Here is a 9,598-nt window from a genome sequence, read left to right as displayed (position 1 = left end):
CACATGTGACTGCCTCCAAATGGGCCATTTAGACAGCTGCCCCCAAGGCACTAATAAAATAGTTGAAAATTTTTCAAAATTAGGTTTCTGAGACTCGCATTATGAGCAGCAATGCGTGTCCACCTCACCTATAAATTCATTTGCAAGAACGCCAGGCTCTCTGCGCTCAAAACTTTTTATAAATTATCTGCATAGTTTAAAAAACTGTATATGCATAATTTTTACTCTACCATAAATATCGCACACTACCACTTCTCCAACTTGTGATCCTTTTATGCACTCACCAGAAAAATCTAATAAAACCTTCAGGTGACTTCATCTGACATGCAAGTGGCATGGCCATCGTACTAATCTTCTAATTTCTCACCATTACCTTTTACTTTGATATCACTATTGCAGTGGCTGAGTGGCTATGGTAATGAACGTCTGTAATGTACATGGCAGGTGCATGGCAGAATTTTCGAACCAACTTATGGGGCTTTGCAACAATCCCCTCTGGAACTCCCTGGCCGTTGACACAATGCCCCCTGGAAGGCTGTAATTATGCGTAAGGCGCACAACACTACCTCGAGCGTACGTCTCCCTCGTGTACTACATATACACACGCAGGTGGTGCACGCATCAGTTTGTTCATTGATGGTATATGGAAGTGATTTTGACGGCATATGACAAACAGCACAGACAGCTTCGCTTACACAATTTCCACAGTGCGTGGGATCTGCATATTTTTTACATCCTGTCTGCATGCCGCATTGCTCATTCGTTTAAGCAGGAGCGATAGTTTCCACGTCACTGCGCAAAAGTGCATAGTTGCATGTTACATTGTCAATTTGGTGCGTTTTCTTTAGCCCTGAAAAAAAAACCAAACAGCTATCTTCATAAAAATAAAGCAGTTACATATTGCTCAATAAGCCGTAAGTTGGTCAAGAGGGTAGTCTACTCGACTACATTTGACTACTGCAGACCTAGTTTCTTTCGTTTTTTCTTTTTAGAAGCCTCAGTACAAGTTAGCTAAAGCATATATTGTACTGCATATTGTATAAACACCCTCACTATAACATTACCACACCCACATTATCTCGAGTCTTGGACTGAAATGTAACCATTATAGTACAATTCTTATCCCTTTTGCACTCTATGGTCTGAGCAGTGCTCTGCCTATGGCAGAAACTGGCCGGCCGTGATCATAAGTATATAATTGGAAGTAAAGGAATCCTAGCACTATGCCAGATGTGCATCCTTGCCTTCCCGACATATCTCGCTAAGCAAAGCGATTTCTAGCTGAACCAGAAAATAGAGGGCAACGGCCAGGAGCCGAAAAACATATGAGTGATGGCTGGCCCTGAAAAAGGCCGTTTCACGGCAGGCGACATTTAGTGTTGTGTTGACATTCGGCGAGAAGGTGGCTTGCGGAGCGTCATGCATTCATTCGATTTGTGTTCCTTGATGTTGCAGTAGCAGCACTTGACTGTTTTGTTCACAGCGCCTGGTTCAGCACCTGTAGGTGACACCATGGCCAAACTGCTGAGCAACAGCGTTCACAACTGTCTTTCCCGACTGGTCAATTCCTCGGCCTCTGTGCACATAGTACTTAATGTCTGCGAACATGGTGCGCCTTGGCTTCTTGGACGCATCCAGAAACCGATGCTTGTGGGCAAAAAAGCAGCGCAATTGGGACAAATGTTTGTAATGCAGTCAAATCACTGCGATATGTACTGTCTGGAGCACAAACCTGGACATTGCAGGTTGTGCAAGAGGGTAGCAAGCATTCACATGCGCGAATGTTTGCCACCATATGCTGCATGTACATTTGTGCCTTGTCAATATGGATATTTCAGTTTCTTGCCATAGCTGTCAAATCATTGCTCATAATGTAAGGTAATTATTCTCATTTGATACTGATTCTGCTCACTGTGTTTGCTTTAGAGTCAGTTAACAGCTTACATTTCTTCCTTCGTAGCTGCATTTAATGTGCTTGCTCGTCGTCTTCAGGTGACTATTCTCCTCGCATATTAACGTGGCAGAACAAATGGTGCACAATTCAGAAACACGAGATTCTGTGGCCTAGTCCACTCATTGTTGCCAGTGTTACCTGATCCATGTCTCAAACTCTCGGCACTTACAAGGATACCATCCAAAATTGACTTTGCTTATTGTGAGGATGCTAACACCGAAGGATCCTATTGTGCTCAAGCATTTTGGAGACAATCGGAATACAGTATGCTGAGCTCAACTGACTTGGTATCTGTCAGCAACAATGAACGCAGTAGTTGGAATTCTCACTAAATAGTCTACCATAACAGCAGATGGACACCTGTGCTTTGAATCCCAGTAAGTTCAACTGGTTGTCCCTTCAAACTGCTGTCCGTTCAAGCTGCGAGAGCAACGAATATCAAAGGTCAGGCAGATTACTTGGCTGCAGCAACTATTTCGCTTCATGCAGCGTATCTTTCTTTTCCCAGAAATTTAGCTTGCGCATGCCTTGTGTGAAAGCCACATCTATTGACAACAAAAACAGTGCTTTACACGGACGAGCAAAAGTTTGGAGACCAAAGCGAGTCACTCGCAGTGTATAGAAGCCGAAGTGCCTGTATTGAGGTGTCGTCCGCAGTACCCTCCAACACGCACCTCACTATTAAATGCGGTTCGATTCCTGTTGAGGGCACTCAGAACTGGAAAGATATCTATCGGCATATCGTTGAAGTGGAATTCAAGCTTCGTAAACACAAATATTCTTTAAGGAGCGCGCTAGCATGAGCGGAGCTACTTTTGGCAGGCGGTTGCTGTAGAATTTGAGTCAGTGCAAGGTACGGTGGGCTTTGAGAAAGGCTTCAACAACCTTGATGTAAATGTGCGCTGCGGCTGCCCGTACTCTGCTTCGCAAAGGCTTTGGTTGCGGGCAATACTGGCAAGTACTTCGTTTGGATAGGAATGAGTGTCTCGAAGCGGACGTGCAATGAGCTTCTTAAGAAAGTGCGCCTTTCAGGAAGGACACGAGCGCCTTGATGGTCTTCACGTCCACTATCCTGTAAGTAACGTGGACAAGTTCAGTGAGCGATGTGCTGGTCATGACTGCCGCAGAAAGGAATCACGTGATGGGTTGGGTGCAGTCATGATCGTACCAGAGAACACATCGTGAAGGAAAGCAGTGATCTTCTTGTAGAAGGCACGAAGTCCATTCCTCGAGTATGCGGGTGTTCCACGTCACTTATAATCGAGCGAACAGGTCTGCCGTGAGGGGTAACGGCGGTTTCTAGTCTGTCGATGGGAATGTGGCCGAGACGCACGCTGTCAACCATGCTGTTTCTAGAAAGGGCTCACACAAAGTGAGAAACGGCGCTTCTGCGCTTGAACGTTGCGGCGAGGAGAGCAGAACTTGCCCGCGAGAACGGTTCGCTATCCGACAGTTGCAGTGAGCTCAAGCTTTGAGAGGCACCCAGAGTACCACACACGTTCCATGCGGCCACGTCCGGCACGTAGCTGAGTACGAGGCGGCGCAGGTTGCTACGACCACCCGTTTTCAGTGAGGCTGTCGGCAGCAGCATGCTCAAGTACGAATGACGTGATATCCGATGATTTCAGTCGAGCAGACAGCCGCCGAAGGACATGGGTCAGGACTCTTCAATTAGTCGCGTCACAATGCTGATACACGCTGATTGGATGCGCCTCAACTTCTACGAGACTCCTGCTGGCCTGCAGCGCTTTGCTCAGCACTGCAAGGAAGTACAGCAACAGAACAGCCTCGTGGCCAAGGACGCGTCTCTCGATGCAGACGTGGTCCCTGAGAAGCCAACAGCTGCCCCATGATCCAGCAATTCGTGGTACAGCAAAACCCCGTTAATTTGTACTTCGCAATCTTCGCAAGTACAGTCGCAATCTTTTTGAGGGTGAACACGGGAGCGCGTGGCTTTCTACATCACCAGCGCCGTCAGACGGCAGTCACAATATCTGCGCGCATGCTCGGGGAGGGTAGGCTCCTTTCGTGCGCATTACGTCATCGTAGCGCGCGTGCGTCGTCTGCTAGCAGTTTTTTCCCCTCAATAGAAACCAAATTATAACAGAAACCACGATTTTGATGCTTTTATTTCACAACGTTGTGCTTCTTATGCTTGGCGTTATTGTAATTACTTCAACCAACAGGCAAGGGAACAGAAACATCCGCACTTTTATTTGGTGCAAGTTCCACAAAAGATTGATCCGTTTAGAAGTAGTATTGGTAAGAAGGAATAATTTTCTTTGATGGTGTTAGTATTTTGTCATACAACCTTTTGCGGAAACGACTGCTGCCATCCTAGAGGGCAGTGACGCGTACAGCGCTGGCACACTCATGATGCGCTCGAAGGTCCTCCCATTCTTGTCGAACGGCTGCCCACAGCTCATCCCCAGTCGTCGGGCGGACAGGTTTTCGCACCATGGCTGCTTTGATGTACCCCCATATATTTTCGCAGATGTTCATGTCAGCGCCTTTGGCCGGTCAGGAAACCATGCTGATTCTGCAATTTTTCATATGTTCCTTGACAACTTTTGTCGTGTGAACCGGCGCCAGGTCATGTTGAAACATAAAGTCGGCATCGGGAAAGACGCTGTGGGCGTAGGGCAGCAACACATTCTCCAAAATTTCTGTGCAGTATCGCTTCGATGTATGGGCACCTTCTATGCGATACAGAGGCCCGAGACCATGCCTTGACTCCGCGCCCCACACATTCACGCCGTTTCGGCCACTCGCAGGCGACTCCCTGCGCATTGGCTGGCTCGTAACTGCATGGAAATCGCATTTTTGACCATCCTTCAAAAAAATCACTTTCTTACCGTGTGCCTCTGGTTCGCCAAACTCACTTCCGTTGGTCTTGGCGAGTTGTAAAGGTCGACTCATCCGAGAAGACACTCAGCTTCAGTCATCTGCCATCCATGAGGCGTGTGCTTCGGCAAACTGGAGACGTGACTTCTTATTCGAAGCAGTGACGACTGGCTTTCGTGCAGCTACATAATTTCGCAGTCCAGCATGACTCCGCTGACTCCATGCTGGTTAAATTACTTTGAAGTTTATACGGGCGAGAAAACTACTATCCTTACTTTGTATAGCTCTCTGCGCATTAGCTATCGCAATCGATGGTTCGACTTTCGGATGAAACTGCGGCTTTCTTTAGTGGTGGCCGCGGAAAAACCTATCGTTAGAAATTTTACCCTGCATAATAAACGCACCCTCCAACTTTGAACATATTTTTAGGGAAAAATTGCATTCTTTATGCGAGTAAATGCGGTATTGTAATGGGGGTACCCCATTTTCCATGCCTAAATGACAAGGGTTGGGAAAGTCAGTCAAATTACCAACAGCTCGAACCACTGCATTGAAAATTAATGGCAAAAATAGATGCTGCCAGAAAGTGGGTAGCGTCTGCGCAGCAGTTACAAAATGTGTGGAGTAAGGTGGAAATGCAATGACGCTGGGGTTTTCGGACCTCCATCGCCTTCTCCGAGGCGCTGGACGATCGCGAGCCAGGCGCCGAAACGCGCGTCTCGGGCCTTTGAGTTCTGTTCAGCTTTGGGGCCTGCGACACTGTGGTCTGCCGCAGCACTGGCTGCTACCACCAAGGGGGCGGATGGAATTTAAACAGGAGTACCGCGTGCGCACCCTGTAGACTCCTTAAACGGGTGTGGCGCTGCCCCCTGCCGCGCCGCACTGGCATAGCTAAGTTGAGGTAAGTGCCCCAACCTTTTCCTTGCGTCATAGAATGAGATGTTTTCTTTTCCGGTGATTGCGATCATTTTTTTCTTTTTTGCAGTAAATGTGGATACACACGCGAGGGCAAAATCCCGCCTGCTCCGCGGACAAACAGTGACGTCATGACTTGAATCCGGCGCAGCCGAGTTAGGTCGCATTCTTACAGCCGGAGCGCCGCTTGCGGAATCCGCGTGCTTACTCTCGACTCCAGCGCTTATTAGCAGCTGCACGTTTGCATCCTCGGCGTGCTCTATATTCCATAGCGCTGTGACTCCCTCAACAAGAGCCAAAAAAGTGGCGGTTGCCTCGTCACTTAGCGTTTTCTTGTGCACCTCACTCATGTTGAGGTCACGCAGGCTGCGCGGTCTGAGTAAATAGAAATGCGCTCGCAACCATGACTCTCCTTTCTCGCTGCACCACAACAAAAGCACATGCGGTCAGTGCTGCCCAACAAAAGCACATGCGGTCAGTGCTGCCCAACAAAAGCACATGCGGTCAGTGCTGCCCAATTTCTCCCTTGTCGTTGCGCTTTAAGGATAGCATTTGGTTTAGTCATTTAAGTTGTCCCTGTTGTGAGAAAAAAAACGTATCCAGCAAGACCGGCAACGTTCTTACATGCTACTCTAGATACTAGCACTAAGGTGGTCACGTGCGGCTAAAAAAAAAAGGGAAGTCCTTTTATATAAGGGTATACTCTAATCCGAGAGTTACCGCATTGCAAGTGCGTAGTATGGGCCTTGCCGCAAAGCTTTTACCGCGTTAGCGTTAAGGGTCCCGTGTCGCCGAAAATCCGGCTTTAAGCATCGGCGTCTGGTGGAATTAATAATGCCTAACATCATCCGGAACCACCCCGACCAGACAGGCCCTCCACGTGGCGCAGGGCGTTAGTGAAGAAAAATCGAATTTCTCAAAGTAAAATCAGTCAGAAAAATTGTAAAGTACGATTTAACCACAACCTACAGGCGTGATAGCGTCGCATTGTAATTTTAATATACGAGAAAAAAGCCTGATAAGCAGCCAGGGAAAATTGAATGCTAACGAGTTCCACTCCTAAAGGCGAACCTTAAGCGTCCTCCAATTCTGATGGTGTTTCGCTGTACTTTGGTTCTAGGCAACATTGAGGGGAATGTTGAAAACCGAGCCTTTCTAAATTTTGGACACGCGCCCGCCTCTGGGCCAACAGCCAAACAATAAAATAATAAAAAGGCCCTAGGGCCTTCACATTTTGATAGAAGACGGCTTAAATTGCTCCTGTAAAAATGTCTTCCCAGCAATGCACTTCTGTTTAAAAGTGAAGCCGACTTTAAGGAGATCTGTGTAAGCTTGGTCTTTGTAAGCTGGCTTTCCCGTGTTGTGTGTTGCAGTGAAGCCTACTCGTAAAGAAAAATGTGAGAACGGATCCCGATAACGCTATCGCATTCTGCTCTTAAAAGTGAAGCTTCAGCGTCCTCTATTTTTTGCCCACGCGATGGTCCCAACAGGATTGATTATTTAATTCATTGACTGATTGCCTTATTTGTATCGTGACAGTACAGTGTAACAGGAGACGGAGGGATAAGTTGAAATGAAAGTTTGAGGGGTCCTTCGTTTCCTCTGTCAACAAATACAGCAGCTGAAAAACAGCCCAATATCACCGAAAGTTTCACATTGTTTTTGAGTTTAATTTTTATTTTTAGTTTTATTTTTTCACACTAATCGTGGTTCACATTATTGGAATAAAGCCTACGTACAAAGCAGCCATCTATCCAATACACGAACTGAGCTGCAGATACGCTGCCTTGCCGGCCAGCGTGGCCGGTGTCACGTGATATCTGTATTGGAATAGTTGGTTGCACATGTTTTCTTACCGCATCCTGTTTTGCAACAACACAGAACAGGACATAATGCTCTCTCTTCTTTAAAAGAAAGAGATTACTGAACACTATCGTGCCCAACACCGGCGTTACCTGGTTCCTCTGAAGGGACTGGGCAAAGCTGGTGAACGAATTTTTCTTAGGCCCTTTACAAACACCCTCCTGTGCCCGGCGGTACTCAAGGAATTTGATGCTTCTTTTGACGGCTGCTGCTCATTCTGTGGGGAGGTGGCCGACACCTTCCACATGGTTTGGGCATGCAGGTAAAATCCTTCTCTCCCCCTATCACCCCTTCCCCTACCCGAGAGGACTGGGAGGTGGCCCTGCTCGGCTGCCAGGAACTATCAGCCCAACAAGCCCTAGTTCGGTAAGGACGTATTTTTGGGCTAGTTGGTTCTTCATCAAGTAAAAAACAGCGCCAGAAAATGCACAGGACCAAACGACGAGTAACAGTACAGACACAGGGCGCCGGACCAGCTCCTAGTTCGGCGGACCAGCGCAGCGGTCAAGACCAACGGGGTACCAGAAGGAGGGACTCCGCCCAGAATTGCAAGGGGCGCGACCCACTAGAGGCCTCTCCTCGAGCACCTCTCTCTGTAAATATAGCCCATGCAATAAATGCGTTTCACCACCACCACCAACGGCGCAAAAAAACTTACGTTACTTACTCACTCCGTGAAGTATTTCTCAATTAGGAGGTTACACACACGTTCGGCTGCGAAGGAGAAAATGACCTCACTTACGGTATCCTCGCAGTCCGCCGTTGTCGCTTGCGCTCGATGTCTCGAGTTTGTTCGGCAGCGTCGTTAGCAGCATTCGCCCGCCATTGCCATAGGCGACGCAGGCTCAGCAGCGCCATCTGGCGCATAAAAAATGGTTGTTTTTTGCTCTAACCCCATAGAGTGCGGGTTGCTGTTTACGCAACCACCCTTGAACGATCGAGATCAACTGTGGGAGTTGTTGAGACGCATGTGTGCTTATTGGTGCGAGCAACACTATCGTCACCACCTCATGTCCGAACACGCACCCACGCCAGAGACAGTAGGTGACGTTCGCAATGCAGTGTTCAACGCCATGAAGCGGTTCGTCGACCGATGGTGGTTCGACGACATCCGCAAGACAGACTGTTTGCGCGAAATCACGCGTGTCATGCATAAACTATCCGAATACACTATCGAAACGGAACGCGACGTGACGCGGGTGCATTTTGACCGCGAGTACGCGCAATTCGTGCCCAACGAGCACATGATGCGCACCGACGTCCTGTATGCATACAAGAATCTCATCACCGACTCGGCCGTGCGTCTTACCAACACGAACGCTACCATAGCGCTCGGTCCCGTGTTGTGGGAGATTATACGAATCTTGTACTTTTTGCATAAAGACCGCGGTTGGGTGCCTGTCGCCGATGAAGTTCGTTGCTGTTTCACGCCGGAGCCCTGTTTTCGGTGTGCGTATGCGGTGCGAATGCACGCAACTTTACGTACGTATACGCCAAGCTGAGCAACGTACCTAATCCGGCCAACCCCAACACGCCGGTAATCGAATGGTTCGATCAGGCGCTACGAGATCACTTCGCCGCTTCTTCTTCATCGTCGTCACCGCATCCGGCAATGCGCGTGGTGTATACGCTACACGAATGCGTACGCATCAAGGCAATCGCATTCGAGACGGTTACGCGTCACGATCTGTTTGGGTTGACCAACTCAACGCCACAGCGTTCCGACTCCGTGTATGTAAACATGTGCGCCGACGTAATCCCAGTGTTGCGACCTGCCGAATTGCAACGCATACTGCAGACGTACTGTTTTCTCGACGGCCGCATGCGTCGCACCATCAAACCGCCGTACGAGATAAACAATCACGACGAAAAATGCCTACCCGTTTTCGAGGCTTGCTACGACGCGTGCGACGCACCCGCGTTGCGCTTGAGCGAACACACGCGCTTGCTATGCAACGCCCGCCATTGCTGGCGTAAAGACGAGATGAAAGAAGACCCCATGTCGCTGGCTATCGACGTCGG

This window comes from Dermacentor silvarum, chromosome 3 (genome assembly GCF_013339745.2).
Source record: "Dermacentor silvarum isolate Dsil-2018 chromosome 3, BIME_Dsil_1.4, whole genome shotgun sequence".
NCBI classification, from domain to species: domain Eukaryota; kingdom Metazoa; phylum Arthropoda; class Arachnida; order Ixodida; family Ixodidae; genus Dermacentor; species Dermacentor silvarum.
This window is presented reverse-complemented; position numbering follows the sequence as displayed.